The 21,458-nt window shown below is 36.9% G+C and overlaps 1 long non-coding RNA gene across 1 annotated transcript in view; it reads right to left on the minus strand.

The window, feature by feature from the left end:
* LOC119089003 overlaps positions 1-20,458 on the minus strand; it is a 156,998-nt gene extending 136,540 nt beyond the window's left edge. Inside the window, exons 1-2 of the long non-coding RNA XR_005092779.1 lie at positions 20,350-20,458; positions 14,209-14,339 (exon numbers count right to left, since the gene is read on the minus strand). This is a non-coding gene — a long non-coding RNA (uncharacterized LOC119089003). The remainder of the gene's footprint in view (positions 1-14,208; positions 14,340-20,349) is intronic.
* Between the last annotated feature and the right edge of the window lie 1,000 nt (positions 20,459-21,458).

Consider the following 21,458-nt stretch of genomic DNA (forward strand, 5'->3'; position numbering starts at 1 on the left):
TGTTGTGTCTCAACCCTAGACAAAGAACTATTGGCAATTAAGGAATACTAGGGAGGAATAGTCTTTCCTAGAGAAGTGTTCACCAATTGCTTATCCAATACCAAATGGTCAGCTCTGAAAATAAAAATACAAGTAGCATTAAACAGATTGAGTATATATATAGTACATAACAACAATTAATGAAAAAAAGAGTCCATGAATTTAAGAGAGTGGTGCCATGTATGGGAGGGTTTGGAGGGAGGAAAGGGAAAATTATGTAATCATATTAAAATCTCAAGAAAGTAGATAATCTTGTAAAAGTTTCTGTTTCATGTGAACAGAAACCTTGCAGGATATAGAAGTTGTCACCTATACTTCAGACAGAAGATAGCTAGAATATTTAAAGAACTACAAAAACTAAACACTTAAACAACAAAACTGCCAATCAATAAATAGGCCAATGAACCAAATAGGAAGAGATGTTTGGACATCTGAATTTATTGATGCTCTATATACAATATCTATACACAATATGAGGCTAGATGTCTGTGAACAAATTAATGAACAATGAAAATATGTCACATATACCTAATAGAATTGTATTTAGGGGTATAAAAATGAAATTATGAAAGTTAGAGGAAAAGTGGATGGACTTGTAAATTATTTTGTTAAGTGAGATAACTCAGACTCAGAAAGAAAACTAGAGGTGGAAGAGTAGAACCTGGGGATGGGCAGATGGGGACAATCAACTAAAGCAAAGTATGCTAGGAAGACCCATTTAATTCTGTCATGGTTTCTTATTGGGTCCTGGCAAGAGGAATTATTTACAAGAACATTGGATTCCTACAATTGGTTGCACCATGAAAAAAAAAAAAAAAACAAAAAAAAAAAACTCTTCCTTCCCTAGCAACCATCAACTGCCTACAGATACTCAGAGAAATGTGGGACCTAGTTGAGTCTCTCTCCTCTACCATTATCTGCTTGAAAATCCTCAGAAAGAGGGGGTGGCCTCAAGTGACTTTCTTCTTTCTTTCTACCTCTCTTCCTACATGTGCCCTGAGGCTGGGAAAGAGTGACATAGAAGTCTCACTAACAGCTAAATATTCAACAGTCCTTTATTCTTATCACCATGAACAGGCAAGAGTCTTGCACCACTGTATAATGGAATTTCTCTGACCAGTGCTGATGGGAAGCACTACCAAAAACAAACAACAAAACTTAGTAAAGAATGAGAACCACCTGAGACTAAGAGGGCATCAGTGGGAGTGGGAGAACAAGACAGTCTAATCCATGGTACATAAACTTTAAACATAATAAAAATATATTATGCATGCATATATGAAAATGTCATAATAGAATGTGTATAATTGATATCTATGAATAAAAAAGTGAGAAGGGAAAATTATTATTTGCATGCTTATTTTAAATCAAAATTCAGAAGCAAAAGGATTTACCTCAAAATATTCCTTCACTAAGCATTTAAGGTCATGGCATACAACTTTGAATTCTCTTTGCATACCTATGTTTTTCTAATTTAATCTCAATTTATGTATACATTATTTTATCACACTAATTTCTGCTTGATTACTAACTTTATGCAACTTTAAAGAATTCTATATTTCCCAGAAAAGTCAGTGTATATTTAAGATTTTTGCCAGTTTATAAAAGAATCTTGAGGATGTATATATACGAGATTTCAAGATTTTGTAAAGTAAATTTCGGGTATAATGCCATAATGAATGTAGAGGGCTTCTATTCTCTAACTCATCAAACCACCAGATCCTGGGCGCTGTCGTTGGAACTTGGTATGTGGTGTACAGTATTAACTGTTTCCCAAACATGACTGGAATGGTGAGGCTAGATGGGCTTACATGACAACTTAGTTGACTAAAAAAAAAAAATCCTAGAATTTCCTCCCTCAATCTAAAATTACCTTCAGCCCTTCGTATTATTTTTCCAGGACCCCATTTCCTGATAATTCTTTAATTTAGAATTTCATACATGATTCCAATGTCCTCTGACCATATGTATTCCTATGTCCCTTCTCCAATACCTCTTGTGTCCCCATAGCCTCCTCACAAAGTCATGTTTTCTTCAATAATTATTATTGTGATTATATACCAATTGAGACATGTTAGTTTTGCCTATAAACATGGATATAGGACTGACATGTAGGCATGGGGAACCTAACAGGAGCTGATCTTTCCAAAAATAAATGAAAACTGACATTTCTACATCAGCAGTCACTGATTGCTTACTGCTCTTCAACTATTGGTAGGGCCTTGTGAGGTCTTCATTCATCTATGATGTAGTGCTGCCTCGTTTAAACTTGTGTTAAGTTTTGTTCATTCAAAAGGTCATGGGTGTAAGGTCCCTGTCATGTCCAAAAGACACTACCTTGCAGCAGTGTTCCTGGTCCTCTGGCTATGAAACTCTTCCCTCATTGTTATCCTACTTTGAAACTTTTTTTGAGTTTTGTATTTAGAGATGTGTTATAGATATCTCACTTGGGGCTGCTTCAATGTGTTACCCCATTACTTCAGTTGAGCAGCTGGGGCTGAACTCATCTCAAGTAACTAATCCCAGGACTCATGTTATCATCTGGGATTTATCAGCATCCCAAATGTTCATCCTTACTTCTGTAGGAGATGGTTCCAGAAGCCATGGGACTTCAATGCCTTTCCCTGGAAGGGCTTTTCCTAGAGACTGATCCACCACTAAAGTTTTCTGTCTCCCGATGAGCCTCTCAAGCCATTAGTTTCTTCTTTAACAGTTTTCTCTAATATTTGTTGATCCTTTTTCTTGCTATTATTGGTTTTAGCTGTGGGTCAACCCTTTTCACTGGCCAAGAAGTATTTGTTCCTTCTTCAGTGAGCTCCCCATGTTGGTGTAGATCTTGTACTGGAAAAAACTAATATTCTAAGTTGTTCACATCTTTTTGTGTATATTCTGAGACAGGAACTATTTTTTTGTTTCTGTTCTTATTTTTTTCCTGATTGCCTAGTCTGGTTTGGGACTATTTTTTGTCCTTACTCTACAGTTTCCCTTCTGTGACTAATTTATGTATTCTCTGTATATAGCATTCTTCTGGAGGGTTGGCATTGTTAAAATCCCTGGGCAATGGATCACTGTGTGGGGATTTAAAGGATATTATCCTTGTAGCTGCTTATCATCTAGGTTTGAAAAGAGCTATTTTTTCCTTTTCCCTTTTCCCTTTCTATATTTGAACATTTATCACTCCCTTTTCTATCTTTTGTCCTTAAATTTTAAACAAAGAAGTACCTTCAGCCTTCAAGGTGATTATTAGTCTCTCAATGTCAAGCTTGCTCACTACTTACTACACTTTATATGTGTCTACCACAAAATGTAGAAGTAGTTTTAAACAATACACATTTCTCTTTCATGATACACAATTTTAAGCAGAGACAAGGTGACAAGCCCACAGGGGAGTATGCTGGTTTAAATAGGAATGGGCCCCAGAGACTCATTTGTTTGAATGCTTGGCCCACAGGGAGTGACACTATTAATCCCAACACTAGGGAGGCAGAGACAGGTGGCTATGTGTGAGTTCAATGCTGATCTACAGAGTGAGTTTCAGGACAGCCAGGGCTACACAGAGAAACCCTGTCTCAAAAAAGTCAAAACAAATAAACACAAGACAAGAAAGGCTACCACCTCTTTGCTGGATGAAAGCAAAGATATTGCTCCAGTTGTTCATTCTGCACAGATAATGGGAGGCTCTATTCAACCTTGATTTCTTCGTATAACTTTTATAAACCGTGGAAAAGCAAAGGAAGCTGAAAATCATTTCTGTCAAAGCTGTTAATTTTTTAAAAGTGTTTTATCTCCACTCTAATCATAATGCAGTGTTTTAAGACACTAGTGTTAGTGTGCTTCTTAAAAATATATTTCTATAACTGAATCTCACACACATCAGAGATTTCTAGTTTTCAGAAGTTTTTACTGGGAGGTCATTTCAGGGGACAAAAGTTCTAAGCCAAAACCGCAGGTATCAGAAATGATGTGTTACTTCATATGAAATGTCATTTAGAATAATGGCCTCTGCCCTTTATCTAAGGCAATACATTGAGAAGATAAGCTTTAACTTCTACAATAAGTTTCCAAAATAGCTTAGTATTTTTTTTTTTTGGTTCTGATCAAGGCACATAAGAACTCTTAAATTGTACCTAATAAGAGAAAACCAAAATGATCCTTTGTAATCCTTTAAAAGAGCACACTGCTGCCTTATGTGTGATAGTTACCCATAAACTACAAATTATTTTTTTACTGACATAGTTCAATGCTCCATGGAAGTCATTACTTAAGATTTTTCACTGATTATATGTTATTTTAAGAAAATAGAAAACTGGAGGAAATGAAACCCTGGTAACTCATATAAGACAGATAAAAGTTATATGTCCACATTAACCTACCAGAAACTACTGTCTTAAATTAGAATTTCTATTGTTGTTATAAGTTACCATAACTAAAAGTAACTGAGGGAAGTCAGGGCAGGAACTCAAGGCAGGGATCTGGAAGAAGAAACTGAAGCAGAGGTCGTGGAGGAGTGCTATTTACTGGCTCACCCCTCAGTCTGATTTCTTATATTCCCCAAGACCACTTACCTAAGGACAGTACCACATAGTAGACAGGGTCCTTCCACATCAATCATTAATCAAGGAAATGCCTACAGGCCAATCAGGTTCCTTCCACATCAATCATTAATCAAGAAAATGCCTACATGCCAATCAGATTGAGGCATTTTATTTCCTTCCTTCTTTTTTTTTTTCAATTAAGATTTGTTTCTTCTCAGATGTGTCTAGAGTTGTGTTAAGTGAACAAAACCAACTGGCACAAGAACCAAGAACCTACCTGTGTCATACAAAGATGTCTTTGTTACCACTTCCACCAATGGAGAACACATTGGTAAAGGAACCGTGAGTAAAGGAAACATGAATGGTTATAAAGATCTGATGTGAGGTATATGGCTTGGGTTCATGGTAGTTCAAGGAAGAAGTGCTTTGTTATTGAATCACAATTAAGGAAGGTAGTAAAATATGCAATAGGCTAAACAGCCTTTCTCCAAGATACTAACCCCTAGAACCTATAAATTATATTTTATATGAAAAAGGAGACCTGTGGTGATATTGTGTTCCCCAATATACTATGGACCCTAATAAACTTATTTAGGGTCAGGGAACAGAAGAGCCATAGACAGACATAGAGGCCATAAAATGGTAGCACAGACACCTTTAATCCTAGCATTCCAAAGGCAGAGATCCGTCTGGATCTTTGTGAGTTCAAAGCCACACTGGAAACAACCAGGCATGGTGACACACACCTTTAATCCCAGGAAATGATGGCAGGAAGCAGAAAGGTATATAAGATGTGAGGACCAGGAACTAGAGCCTGGTTAAGCTTTTAGGCTTTTAGCAGCAGTTCAGCTGAGATTCATTGCTGATGAGGACTCAGAGGCTTCCAGTTTGAGTAAACAGGATCAGCTGAGAAGTTGGTGAGGTGAGGTTAGCTGTGGCCTGTTCTGTCTCTCTGATCTTTCAGTATTCACCCTAATAAATGGCACTGGGTTTGTTTTTATTAATAAGACCTTTAAATATTCGTGCTACAGAGGAGACCTTTGAAGATGTAAGTCAAGCACTTTGAGATACAGGATGATTTTGGATTATCTAGACAGGCTCATAATGGAATCAAAGGAAGATGATAACAGCCTGGGGAAGTGGTTCAGTAAGTAAGTACTGGCCACACAAGTGTGATGCCTTGAATTTATATCACCAGAACCTACATAAAGCCAGATACAGTAGCAACTATTTGTAATCTATACATTCCTATGGTGAGATGGACAGAAGAAAATCCAGAAGGAAGATCCTGCCTCGAACAAAGGTAAAAGAAGAAGACACAAAGTTGTCCTGGCACCTCCACATTCATGCTGTAACACATGTGTGTTTTTGTGTTCATGCATATACATGTGAACATATAGAAAAAAGAGGAAGTGGAAAATATGACTAGCCATAAAACAAAGAATGCCACATGAACACAGAAGGAGAGATACTGAGCCATCAGAAAGGAGTACCCTCAGCCCACAGAACCTGGAAGAAAGAGGAAGGGATTCTAAATATAGGATGTTTGTTGTCTAAAGGTTTTATGTCTAGGAGGGATAAGAAGAAGAGCAGAACTGAAAGCTGTCATTGGGAAGAAACAGTAGTTATAACAGTTAGATCAAAGATGGGACATATGGACTCTGCTTTCCATAGTGTTTACGTTCTGTCTTTGCTCAGACATGACTATTAAAAGGTCTGCTTTTTGTTTCACTGAGTGTCAGAACGACCTTGTGTGGTGTTAGATCTTACTAAACACTTTATATTCAACAGTAGAAAAACCAAGACCTTGCGGCTTGTTCCAGTTTCCATCTGACAGCTGTCAAGACTGTTTTCCTTTCTCATTACTAATTTGATGAGTGATGCTGGTATTGCAGTCCTGCTCTCTACCCTTTATCCACCATGATTGACTTCTATCATCCCTCATTAAGGCAACAAAGAAGGAGGCACATAAGGAGGTAACACGCCAGTTAATGGTAAGTGTTACAGGAAACAATAATTGAGAAATGGGGCAGGGATATGTTAGAAGGGTTGATGTTCTAAAAAGGGCTTGGAGAGGTCTCACAGGCAAGGTTGTATTTGAGGAAAAACACCACGCAAATGGTGAAGAAAGTGAAGGAAAACATTCCAAGCAGGGAATAGATAGGCACTGGGGTTCTTTGGCTCTCTTTAACTGAGAAAGCTGCTATAGTGAGGGGAAGGGTGAGGTTATAGGATATTGGTTTCTGGGGAAGGAGTTTTTAGAGACCATTGATATGATGGAGAGAAGGCACTGGTGATAAGGATTAAGCAGAAGAATGACGTAATTCAACTACCTTTCTCTGTAGAGATAATTGGATAGAAGGTAATGATAGAATATCATGTTACAAGCTATCATCAAGTAACTGCTTCACCATAAATTCACTGTTTTAAATGGAAGTATAACTTTCTATGCAAGATAGAGCAAACATAACCTTACAATCATTGATCTGAGCGACATCTTTATAACCAAAAGATAAAAAGAGAAATCCCTCTACAATAGCAGAAAGACCACTGATGGGAAGAAACATAATCTATATACAATAGTACCTCTGATGTTTTATTGTCCAAAGCATTCAACATGAATCAAAGCAGACACAGAAACTGGCATCTAGCATTCAGGAAATCTATGGGAAAACTGTAAGTGACACCATAAATTAATGGTTAGATAAATTTAAAGGGTGGGACATTTTATACAACAACTCCAGCAGTGATCATTTAATGGGTCAACAGCATCTGTACAAACATATGGGACACTCTATGTTGTTAAAAAAAAACTTGAGACATTAAAGATGTAGAGTTTTTGTAACTGTAGGCATAAGGCATACAGGATTCTCATTTTAGTGAATATCAGAAACACTAAGAGGACTTATTAAGAGTATGAAACATTGGTCCTTAATTATCATTTTTCTCTGATTCAATAACAACTTGATTCTGAAGAAATGATTTCTTGTTCTCCTACAAAGGGAAAAGTTTACTTGCCCTTTCCACTGAAGTTATATATGAAAGTCATCCATTTCAAAAGCCATAAAGTAAGTGGTTAGGGTTTACACAGCATTAATTTCTAAGAACCTGGTAAGCAAATCTTGAGCATCTAAGGCTAGACAAAATTAAGTCCCCAAACCACCCATTATGTCAAAGAAAAGCAAATATATCATTGCTTATAGAAAGTAGATATTGCTGGGTGGTGGTGGCACATGCCTTTAATCCCAGCACTTGGAAGGCAAGGCCAGGAGGATCTCTGAGTTCGAGGCCAGCCTGGGCTACAGAGTGAGTTCCAGAAAAGGTACAAAGCTACACAGAGAAACCCTGTCCCAAAAAAAAATAAATAATAAATAAATAAATAACCAAAAAGAAAATAGATATACAATTCAGTAAATGTGGTAGTGCAAGCTGGTTGAGGTATGAGTTTTTATCTATGTAGAGAACTTTCTGTCCTGGAGTCCTTTTTCAGAGGCCAACTCTCCTGTGACCCATGCTGTTAGATATCTTCAAGGTACACTCTTTAGGAACCAGGTCCTCTTTGAACTTCAATAACTAGACCTCTTGACATGAGGTGCAAAGATGACCCATATTCTAGTCTATTCAATTTCACAAGAAATAATAGGGTCATGCTATGGAGTTTTGATATATTTAAACAGACTGATTGGTTCACAGTCCTGCTTTAGTGTATAAAGTAATATTGGAAAGAATATAGGTATAGAATTAGAAAGTCTAAATTCATGTTGATATGACTAAAGCTGATTATAATATGCCTTCTCCCCTCTGTTATCACTTTTTTGCCTGCAAGTAGAATACGCCACAGCTCAAGTCATAGAGCTGTTATGATGTAGTTAGCATTCTTAGATGAGCATGGTTAGTTCCTTTTGCTATACTATGGATTTTACCAGTGAACCATTCTATTGGTATATATCAACCTTCTCGTTTTGTTGGAACTAGCAAGATAATTGCCCCATCTGCCTGAATAATGATGATATGATACCAAGTCACTGTTGTCCTACTCCAGGTTTAAAGTCGTGTAGATGAGTCATCCCATGGGGTACTCATCAGATGAATTAGGGAAGAATCCTGCATCCTGAAGCTTGTTATTTAATTATTGGACTACTTTCAAGTTTTTGTATTTGTTAAATTTCAATGGTCTTCAGTATATCTCAGAATGACCCATATTCTATTCTATTCAATTTCACAAGAAACAATAGGGTCATGTTATGGAGTTTTGGCAACACTGACTGCTGCCTTATCTTTGAACTGAATTGCATCAAATTTTCCAAGTGTAAAAATTATGATCATACTCATTAAATTCGTAACGAAGCCCTAAGCTGCCAGACCTTGATATAATTTGTTGAAATTACCTGAGACTGCCATAAAATTCCAATACTTTTCAACTACTGCCACTAGGTCTTAGTTTTCTTCTTTTAAAATGTGACACAAAATAAAAATAAAAATATATTAAAACTGTTATGTTTATAAAATATTGAAATGCAAGAGATAAAGAATTGCTATATGTGACATTGGAATATTGATCCACACACAATTTTTAATCAATATGATGAAAATCCTAAACTGGGTTTTGTAAATATTATGAAGAGTTATTAAAAGTAAACTTGACCTACTTTCTGGTCTCAAATATTACAAGTGGAACTATAGATTGGTTATTATTTGGGATCTAATTATATTTGTTTTATTCAAAATACTTTTTAGAGGCTAGAGAGATGGTTCAACCCTTGAGAGCACCCATTGCTCCTATAGGGGACCCAGGTTCAGTTTCTAGCACCCTCTCCAGGTGGTCCACAATGGCTGTAATTCCAGTCAGTTCTAGGAGTTCTGATACCCTCTTCTGGCCTCTGTGGGCACTTACATGCATGCGGTACACATAAAATCTTACTGCCTCTTCAGTTCCCTCCTCCCCCCTCACTCTCTTACTTTCTTTCTGAGACATACATTTTAATAATATGTTTGAAAAAGAACATCCAAATAAATGAAGTAATGATGAATGGATGACTCACAAGTATCATCTATCCCATCAGCTTACTCGAAACTCCAGTATCTCCTAGTTAATCACCCTCTCAGACCTCCAAATGCCTTGTAATCTCTAAAAAGAAAGATATTTTTGTATCTTAGGGAATTTTTCAGAAATTGAGTCTATTTCACTTCTCTATCTGTGGTTCTGTGGGAGACGCAGTGGGTATAGGAATCACCCATCTCAGTGAGTGCAGCAAGCTATGGGACTCACTGTGTTCTGAAGAGCACAGAAGTCACATCTTGACTTCTCCACAGTATTTTTGCTACTCCTGAGATGCCATCCTAACAGAGACAGACAACCTAAGCTGCCGACCTCGACCTTACTCACAGACTGTCCTTGTCCTCAACTCAGCCACCCTCCTCTATATTTCTAGGATTCACTTGACTGGAGGTTCATGAGCTTATGAAGCCTCCATTTTCTCTAGTGCCTTTGCCTGAACTTTCTTTCTACTTCTGGAATCAAAAACACTTTAGACTCTATGGAATTCATCATTCCTTGGATCCAGTTTTCTGTTTTTGTATTTTTGTTTGTTTGTTTGTTTTTGTTTTGTTTTGTTTTGTTTTTTGGTAAAGTCATACTGACTTCCTTTCAAGTTTTCTGGTAAAATGCTGTCTTAGCATCATATCATATTTCCAAACTCTAGAACCCATTATTTTACTGTGACTATAATTAGACTAATTCTTTAGAGACCAAACAAAAGTAATCTGAATACTGAAGATTTCATTTCATCCCAGGTTTATGAATGGACTTCTGACATTGCCAAATTATGGGGATGACGTGAGTGCTAATGAAAATATTTCTCAGATCAATGGTGGTGAGAATGAACTCCAACTCCTTCCAGGGTCCCATCCCTATACCTCTACTTCAAACACATTATTTTGGAAATATTAAGAGTCATTCAGTTTGATGCTACCAAGAGTCACACATTACTCTCCAGGACTCAAGATAATAAGCTTAATAGGTTAATGAAACAATTATATCCACATCACTCACCATAATTCTGTTCATCTACAGACTTCCAGTTTACATGGAAGCATATATGAGTACTGATCTATTTTTGTACTTTGATATTTTAAGAAACAAGGCCATTGTACAATAAAAAAAAAAAAAAAAAAAAAAAAAAAAGAGCCGGGCAGTGGTGGCACATGCCTTTAATCCCAGAACTCGGGAGGCAGAGGCAGGCAGATCTCTGTGAGTTTGAGGCCAGCCTGGGCTACCAAGTGAGTCCCAGGAAAGGCACAAAGCTACACAGAGAAACCCTGTCTCGAAAAATCAAAAAAAAAAAAAAAGAATGTCTAATTGGTATCACACCATCGTTTAGAAACAAAGTGTACTTGATAGCAGAGAAGTAAGTCCACATGCCTTTTTTGAATGGAAGGAGATGTAATGTTTGCTCACAAAGAGAAGTACAGCAGAAAATGAACCAAGTAACAGACACATGCTAATAACCTTCACCAAGCCTGCGGAACATCCCAAGGAAATTATAAGAGATGAAATACTTATGCTTCTCAGTGTCGAAAAAGGTTGCAATCTCTGAAGCTTACCAAATGTGAACAGTAAGCCACCTTCTACCAGGCCTTGGGGACAGCTTGATTGCCTGCCTACAAAGCATGGGAATAATGACTGAGGGAGGCCCAGGTCTCTGAGACACGCTCTTTAGTTCCCTTCTTCATAGATTTCACATATATATTTATTTTTCTTTATCTTGCCAATCCTGTGAAGGAAACTTCCCAGGCTCCCATCTCTCAGTAACTCTTTGAATGAGTCTGACTGCACTTGCACAATGGCCAACATGGGTACCAATTAATCTGTTCCCTTGAAAAGAAAATTGGAACAGGTAGTTGGAGTCAGGCTTACAGACAGGCATGGGAGTGAGGATCATTATTCTGAAATAATCGCCTACTTATCGCAGTTATAAACCAGCAAAGATTTTTTTCTCTCCATGGAAAAGAATGCTGAGATAATAGTGCTTATTTATCTATTTAATGAAATGGTGAAAGGTTTATTTAGATGTTGTTTGTAAAGTATGTGGGAATGAAATCTACTATCTAAGTGCTAAATATGATTATTATCCACCCTAGCACTTTTATGTGAACATTCTGTTCTGTTTCTTTCTCAAAGAAGTCTATTTCAGGATAGCTAAACAGTTTACCCAGAGCTCTGTGAAAGGTTTCCATGCTGAGAGGATGTAGAGAAGCCAAAATGTGCCTGATTGCTACAGACAAGACAAAAAAATTAAGTCATTGGTGTGATTCACAGACACATGAAGCTATTCTCAGAAAACTTCATAGTACAGAACAGGGGTTTCGTTAATGAGAAAAATATCAGAGTAAAATCAATGACACCATCAAAAAGCAGAGAAGTGACTAATGCTGTGGGAGACAGGCACTTCAGGAGAGCCATAGAATCCTGCATTGGCCATGCCACCAAGCCACAGGAAGAAGTTACTTTACTAGGAAAAGACCATGAAAAATTAAAGTCACTGGGGCCTGGAACTATCCACCCAGAAGACTCTAAACTTTAAGAGGTTTAGCATGGCCCTGATTATCCCATTTCACACTTAGTATGAATTTTGGTGAGTTACAAATCCACCCTATATTTTTCCGAGGCACAAATAATGGAAAGAGAACTAGCCATATTTGTAAAACCCATCTGCCCATGTCACTATAGATGAACTCAGAGTCTGAACCCTGAATATGTTGAAGGAAAAATGATGCAACTTGAGCATCCTTTAACTGAAATCATTAGGACCACAAATGTTTGGATTTGAGATTGTTCAAGGCATTAAAATATTTGCAGGTATGCAAAGAGCTTTCCTTGAGATGAGACTTAGGTCTAAGCACTATTACATTTGTGTTTTCTATATCCCTTTATTCATAGCCTGAAGGTAATTTTATGCTATATTTTAAACCATTTTGTGAATGAAATGAATTTTCATGCTGTGGAACTTTCCATTTGAGCTGTCTTGTCAATATCTAAAAAGTTTCAGATTTTGAAGCATTTCAGATTCTGGGCTTTTAGAATAATGATGTCTTAGCTCATGCCTGTCAAGAGCCAAAGGACCTGTAATACCATTCAGGAAAAGAGAATCACTTGATATTAGAAGGACTCTAAAGAGGAAAGATTGGAGTAAACTTACTAACAGAAAGATCATGGTAGTGAAAAAAGTACTTCCCACAGTTGCCTTTAAATACAAAAAGAAGCTTCCCCCTACAACCCCCCTCTACCCCAGATTGCTAGAATTCCTTTAAACAGAAGAACTTGTACATGTATTCACTGGAACTATAATGAAAGAATGGCAGAGGCCCAACTGGTCTTCCTCAATTCTAATTTCTACCAGTTAGAAAGTCTGAGAGAGAGAAAAAAAAAAAATCCAGCACTCATTGCAATCAACATCAGCTGCCTGCAATCAAGCTCAGAGCTTTTGCAGGTGTTTGCAGGACCTGACTGAGGAATTTTTGACATTTCTATATAGCGTGTCAAACAAGGTCAGGAGTTGAAGGAGATCAGAATGAAGCAGTGTGCACTCCTTGCACTTGGCTGATACTATAGCCAATTAAACAAATAGCAGATGTTCCTCAGAAGCACAAGCATTGGATAGCCCAAAATAAAAGAAAAATAAGCGGAAGTCTGGAAGATTGGAGGTTGTTTTTGCCTGTGTGAATATGCTCACGTTAGGGAGATGTGTGAGGTTGCTCCATGCTTCTAATCAGACCCGTTGGAATTGTTGTTTTGGAGCAAAGATGTCCTGTTATGATCTGTATTAAAACGTATCTGTGTTTATGGCAATTACTTCATTTTTTTTCTACAACAAGATGTACTAAAAGCTGATTTATTGTACAGATTTAATAAGCATTTTTTTTTAGTATGGAATTTAAGCTGGCAAAAAAATTTCCACAGGGGTTAATTAGAAACAGCTACAAAGGCAAAAGGCAGCTTGAAGCCAAGGCTATTTGCCCTGGACACCGTCCAGTCACTCTCCAAAGTTTTTGCTATAAAAAGATAAGATATTTTAAAGATAAAACCATTCCCATTCCAATGCCTTCATCCAGTTTTAGTAGCATGTGCATAACTGTCTGCTTCTTAATGATATAGATTGCCTAGAATGAGCAGAATGTTAAATTCTTAGTAGCTCCAAGTTCATATTTTCAACAATCATAAGCTATAACTATTCTTTAGGGAATTTTTGCTCTTCCTAAATTTTCTTCTATTTGTCCCAAACTTAGAAATAGTTAAAGGGATTGACATCAATCAGTTTTGCCTTCACTTTTGTCGGTACTTTTAGTATGTGGTTCCTGGTATATTATCTAGATCCTGGTTTGCTCAGAGGCTTTAGAATCTCTGGAGTCCTATCCTGCTGCTTCTAGACAAGATGTTAAATAAATGTTGGGATATATGTATTTAAAACATATAAGATTAATATTTTTAAATTACAGACAGCTTTGGAACTAGAAGGTCCTTTCACATTATTCAAAGGAATTCAGCAGACATAGGTGGAGTCTGTCCCTATGTGTGATCCTAAGAATTGATCTCAAGTGACATTAAAACTACACATTAAAACAGATACAAAAATACCTGTTGATTGTATTTTCTGTTGCCTCCTCTTTTCCTCCTCTTGATTTTCATTCTCTGGTGGGTCTTCATCAGGTCCACTAATATTACTGGATCTAAAGTGAATTTCTTAATCATTCTCATTTATCTTGTCTCTGTAAAAATGAACACAATGGACAGAAATTTATAAAGCATTCCACACCCCATGTAGCGAAGGATTTGTCTTGGAGATCTACAACGGCACTAGTGTTGAAATTGTGTGATAGAAACTTGGTCTTTTTGTGTCTACAGTGGAGAAAACTCACTACCTCCCTTGTGTAGAGGTAAAATATTTCCTTAACTATGAAGAGCATTGATAAATTACAAACTCTCTCTCAAAACAAAGAGGGACTGTTCTGATTAAGTGTTTGCATGAATGTAATACTCCCAGAGTCCCAGAAAAATAAGAAAACTGAATTTATAATACCTTAAGAATGCCAGGTATTTAACAAAAAAAAAAATCTAATTTTTTTTTTTTTTTGGCCAAAAATAAAATCTCAGAAATACTTTTCATAAGAATGTAAGTCTATATAATCAAGATGTATCTTTGGGTTAGTTTTGTAATATTGGTTTAAAATAGCTATAAATGTGGTATATAATGCAAGTATACATTTCATGTTTTTATGTTTTTTAATAAGTTTTAAAACACTGTAGGATTCAGTTTATTTTTCTTTGAAGAGATTATAAACATGAAAGTTTTAAAATTTTTATATTTTCTCAGTGATCACAGCAACCTAATAGTATCTTCATAAACTATTTTGACTAATAAAATATTGAATTATATTTTTAATTAGGATATGCTTCTGATAAATATTTTAAATTCATAATATTTATATTGTAATCTGTACCATGACTTTAAGACCTCTGAGTTTCAGACACTAAAAGTATATACAGAGCCTGCATGGGCCAACACCAAGTCCTCTGCATATATACTATGGCTTCCAGTTTCGTGTTTTTATGGGATTTCTGAGTAAGTGAATGAATGAGTGGGTTTCTGATTCTTCGGCCTTTTCTTGGGCTCTTTTCCTTCTGTTGGTTTGTCTTGTCTAACCTCAATGTGATAGGTTTTATTATATTTTATTTTTATCTCTTAGAAGTCCATTGTTTTCCAGTGAGAGACAGAAAAGAAGTGGATCCAACGTGAGGAGAGGTGGGGAAGAACTAGGAGTAGAAGAGGGAAGAGAATCATAATCAGGATATATTATGTGAGAAAAAAAAAATGATTTTCAATTAAAGGGGGAAAAAAGACCTGTGATACTAATAGAGGAAGACCTTGGCCTAAAGTTACAACAACAACCCCTCCCCCAAAAAAGACAACAAAAGACTAGGGGTTGGAGAGATAGCACATTTGGTAATACCCCTGTTGTGCAAATACAAAGCACAAAGTCCTGTGTTGAGAGCCCCAACACTTACATATAAAGCCAAATGCAGGACTGTGTGTCTGAAACACCAGGGTTTGTAGTTCATAGATAAGGCAGATAGAGCTCTGGAGCTAGATGGACTGCCAGTCTAGTGGAATCAGTAAGCTCTGAGTTCAGTGAGGGACTTTGTCCCAAAAACTTAGGAGGAGATCAATTGAAAAAGACACCTAATATCTGTCTACCTACGGCCTCCATATGTATCTGCACACATGGACACATATAAACTTGTACAAACACATCTCCCCTCCATACAAAAACTGCATCCTACTAAATACTATTTCCAATATATTTAGTAAACTTGAACCTTCAACCATTTATGTAATGGAAAATGATGTTACTGGTGAATCATCTTCAAATTTGTGTATATTCTTGAAAACACAGTATGTTGAAGTATATGATGTGTGAATGTGTATGTGTGCCTGTGCTTGTGTGTGTGTGTGTGTGTGTGTGTGTGTGTGTGTGTGTGTGTTTCCTTTCATTGGAAATGTACTTTCTTCTTGCCATTATTTGCTCTTCCTTTTTATCATGATATAGTTGAATAAATTGCAATAAAGAATATACCTGCAGTAACATATTGGAAAATAAATCTCACTGTACTTAGAGATGACAAACACATCATTAAGGAATTTTCATCTTATTTCATATGTGGGACTGATGCTCATAAATCACCAAGGAAATGGGGACAATCAGAGTACACTCTGTCATACAGGGTCTCAGCCTTTAACAAGCATGCTGAACCTCCTAAGCTCTGTTAGACCAGCAGGAGGAAATAATTCTCATACAATAACCAGGAGCAGCCTGTAGCTATGAGTGTCTCAGGCTTGGGTTTGGGTTATTAGCCTTAGACTAGATGATTCAGAAGACTTTTAAAAATCCTTCAAGATGCACTGAAGATATAATCTTAAATGTTTTTTTAACCTGTCATAATTGCATTCTCTGCATACTTGGCCCTCTAAGAAACTTGAGAATAGACAGAGATAAACTAATTTGTTTGTATTTTTTTTTTTTACAAATAGTCTTACTCTGTAGCCTAGGCTGTGTGGTCATTTGCATGAGAACCCACTAAGCATTCCACCCCAGAGTGTTTCCTAGGTGCTTTCCAGACTTCTGATTCCCTCATTAATAGTTAAAATTGGACATACATTCATCATATATGAAATTCATGATGCCAAGTCTATACAAAAGGTACTCTGTACATATATGAGCCATGCTCTCCCACTTTCTGGAAACTATACCCTCCCATTTACCTCTCTTTATCAGAAGAGGAATTGAAAGTACTCAGACAATCCACCTTTCTCAGAAAAAGTCATTTCTTGGAGGTACTCAGAAAGCTTTTGGTTCTAGTTAAGTTTAAATAAACATCACCCCTCCAAACAACTCCTTTAAGCTAATTTTTATCCAAGTTTGGTAATAGACACACCTGTAGGCCCAGCACTCAGGAAGCTAAAGCAGGAAGCTGACAAGTTCAAGACCATCCCTAGCTGTAAAGAAAGTTCGGGATCTGTAGCTCAAAACAATTAACAATTGGAAAGATAACTTTAAACCAAAATATATCTCTACGACTAACATCCTTCAATACACTAAACTGTTTATAAGTTTGTTTACTTTCTGTAAAAATAGAATGGAAAACTAAGAAGTGGAGAGACAGATCATTATCTCAGACATCACATCAATATAAAAGAGGCTGCTATGTAAGATATCAGTGAGCTTGGGATTTTCTCAAAAAAAAAATAAAATTATTACTTAGCTCAAGACTATTTCTGAGAGGAAATGTCAAGTCTCCTAACCTTAGAAGGGGCAATGATATTTTAAATGTCCCAAATTTTTTCTTTAGGTTACATTTTTATAGCTTTATTAACATAAAGGTCCCTCCCCCTCAATTTTACATTAAGGAACTCAGGTTGAAATGTACCAGAAGGATGTGGCGATTCTGTGGGGTCTGAAATAAAGCCTATTCTAAAAGCAAATAAAGAAAAAACATGCCCATTTATTCCATCCCACTGCCACTTGGCAAAACCAGCAGGAGGCATCCACATGGTAAACTGACCTGGCCACAGCGTATGATCTTTCACATATTCACGTGTAAACATAATCATAAGGAAAGTTTGATTAAGACTGGGCATTATGCTCCCTGTAGTTTCAGTGACAAATCAGTAATGGGTATAAATCACCTTAATCATTCCAGGCCTACTTAATTCCCATAGGAAATCCTTAATGATACATTTGAGAAGTACGAAAGCAACAGAATGTGAAGAGGGCTCTAGGGGTACAGGGGAGGCATGTTGAGAGGGAAAGAACACCCACAGGCAAACACCAGTCTCCTGATTTAGCAAAGGCACATCCATGAGCTGCCCCATTATCTATGTCATCACTGTACAATCTTGAACACACAGATGCCATCATCCATCTCCAGAAGGGACCTCTCAGATTAAAGGAACACAACTCGTCACCGCTCATTCATGCCATTCAGCTTTTCCTAACCAATTACCCAGAGCTTCATGCACAGACTTCTTCAAGGACCATGTGCCAACAACATGTGTGGTACCGAGTTACAAGACACAAGAAGATGACACAAAAGTGGATGCATATCAAGGATGCTAGGAGCCAATTTCAAACATGAAGCAATCACTAGCTATCCAGACTTCCTAAGCAGAATCCAAAGACCTCTTCCTTTGCCCAATACATGATTGAACATTTCTCATAAAATAAAGACTTACTAAATGCAGAAAATAATTACCATGTCTAAGATGTAGACAGATGACAGAACACCTTGTGTATAATCACATTTAATATTAAATGATGGGATTGCCGTTTCTGCCACTGTATTGCTTTTTACTCTAATTCTAGAATTGCCAATATTGTTACTAATCTTATTAAAATGATTATGATTACATAAATGCCCTTTTTTTCCATATTGTCTTAGAATACTGACACAGGTCAGAAAATGGAAATGGCACCTGTAAGAAGGAAATAAGTTTACACAAAGCACACAAGGAGTTTGCAATCCCGGTGCACACTCTTTCTATAATCATTGATGCTATTTATCTGCCCCTTATACTGAATCTTAAAATTTGCCATTTTTCCTCAAATTCTTCTCAAATCTGCATACCTTAAATCAAGTAAATGTTCAATTGAAGATAAAGAAAAATCATTTCAGCCCACTCAGTAGTTTTTCTTGTTTCTCAGTTGTTTTATGTTTGAGATGGGTTCTTATTCTCATGTTGCCATGATCTTTGAAAATTCAAGTACTAGGAGATTTTTGTTCATTCTTTAAAACCATCACACTATAGTCCTAGCTGAACTAGAACTCACCATGTAGCCCAGGATAGCCTCAGAATCACGGTAATCCTCCTGACTCAGCCTATCATGACTGTTTTGGTTTTTGTTTGTTTGCTTTTTAAGTTTTTACTGTTCTTACAACTGTGATGTTTATTTGTCAGAGAGAGAGAGAGAGAGAGAGAGAGAGAGAGAGAGAGAGAGAGAGAGAAGGGAGGGAGAGAGAAGAGACAGAGACAAAGCCAAAGAAAATCTTCTATTTTATATTTTTGTTTGTTTTGTTTGAGGGTTATTTGGTTTTGGTTTTTTGAGATAGTGCCTCATCTTGTACCCCAAGCTGTCTTGTAACTCAATATGTAGCTTGAGTTGCTCTTTAACTTTCTTTAACTTATGACAAGCTTCCTGCCTCTGTGTCCCTAGTGCTGGAGTTACAGACATGAGACACCATGCCTGGCTGGCCTGAGATTGTCTCTATTAGGCACTAAGTCCATCACAAAGAATCCACACTTATAACTGATTATCTCCCTAAGGATGGACACCAAAGTACCATCAATTTTCTAATTAAGGCTTCAACACAAACCCTGGGACTACAGGACACATTCATTCCACATCACTTACTGAAGAAAATATGGCAAAATTTTACAGTAAAAAGCATGTATAGCAGACAGTGTCATTGTGAACTAACTCTGAACACTGAACTTCTGGTGTAATAAATTCTAACTGGAGTTTGAGAAAATGAGTCAAGGAGTTCCTGTGTATTATGCCTAAAAGTGGAAATTTTTTGAGTGCCAAACATCTATAAGCCAAAGATGACATCATATAACATTTGGATCAGTTCCATAATCATTTCCAGGTTGAGATTTCTTGATACTTTTGAAAAATAATGTGAGGGGCCTGGTGAGTTTTGCCCAGTGGTTAAGAACACTTACTTGCTATTCTGGCAGAGGACTAGAGTTCAGTTCCCAGTACCAATGCAGTATTTCATAGCTACCTGTAACTCCAGTTCTTGCCTGGTGATACATGTGTACATGTGTAGATATTCACATATACACATAAAATAAAAATAATATGAGAACTAATATTGGATGGCTAATCTTTCTGTCTGTCTGTCTTTCTTTCTTCCTTCTTCCTTTTTTATTTCCTTCCTTCCTTTCTTTTTTCTCCAGAAAGGGTCTCACACTATGCTTAGGCTGGAATTCATTATGTAGTCCAGGATGGCCTTGAACTTGTACAATATCTTTAGAGTTGTAATTATAATATGAACCTCCATTCCTGTCTAAATTATCAACTTTTAATGTTACTACAAATGTTCAATGACATGGTACCTGTCAACTCTTAATCACTGAGAAAGTATCCTATATGAGTCACAGGAGGAAAGAAGTTTATTTTGGCTCACCGTTTTAGAGGCTTCAGTCCACATTCAACTCACCTGTTGCTTTGAGGCCTATAGTACCATGATGATGGGCAGTGTGTGATACACCAAAGCTGCACAGTTTCTAGTATCTAGGTAGCAAACACAGAAAGGAAGGTGCTGAGGTCATAATATACCCTTCTAGAACACATCTCCAGTAACCTCCTGCCAATAGGCCCCACCCCTTAAAGATTCCACCGCTTCTCAGTAGTGTCACAGGCTTTGGAACAAGCCTTTAGCCTGTGAACTTTTAGAGAAGACTTCAGATCCAAACTCTGCAGATAAACATAGATCCCATGCAAGCATACATGTACACACAACAGGTCTAACATCATTTCACTAAAGAATCAGCACTTTTACCTGTAACTGTAAGGAGTTATAGCACTCTGGGGTACATGTAACCAAGAAATAAGAACATTTTTTTTTTTTTTGCAGTGTGTCCAACTGAGTCTCAAACTTCTGGTGGTTCCCAGAATCTCAGAATGAGACCTTGTTTGGAAATAAGGGTAGCAGATATCTGTGCAGTGGTAATTAGGGATGAGATGATGCTTGATTAACATGAGAAAAAATTCTACAGTAGTATCTTTATAAAAATAAAAAATAATTAAAAATATGAAAGGGAAACAGTATGAAGACAAAGCACAAATTAGGGATTGGAGTGATTCAGCCACCAGCCAACAATGCTTGGATGGAACCACCAGAAGCTAGAATAAGCAGAAAAAGACCCTTTCCTTTGGATGGGGAATAGTTGGGTGCTTATGACCCATTCAATTAGGATTTTGAGAACACTTCTCATCTAGAACTTGAGGGAATAATGGATGATATGTATGAAAATACACATTTTCAATTAGTTACTTTCAGTAGTCTGGGGAAGCTAATTTCTTATCAATAAAACATTCAAATTCTGTCTATCTGTCTGTCTGTCTCTCTCACACACACACACACACACACACACACACACACAAACTATTGTCTTACTCTTCCTTTGTGTAATTCTACCAAATTCATCCACTGTATCTTGTTTTGAAGATCAGCTTTCAGCTTTGTTTATTACAAACTATAACATCTCTGTTCAACTTTTCAGTAAAGGAAGACAGAAAGCAAATCAGGTCATAAAAAATGTATGG

The sequence above is a fragment of the Peromyscus leucopus genome, chromosome 14, assembly GCF_004664715.2.
Source record: "Peromyscus leucopus breed LL Stock chromosome 14, UCI_PerLeu_2.1, whole genome shotgun sequence".
In the NCBI taxonomy this organism is placed as follows: domain Eukaryota; kingdom Metazoa; phylum Chordata; class Mammalia; order Rodentia; family Cricetidae; genus Peromyscus; species Peromyscus leucopus.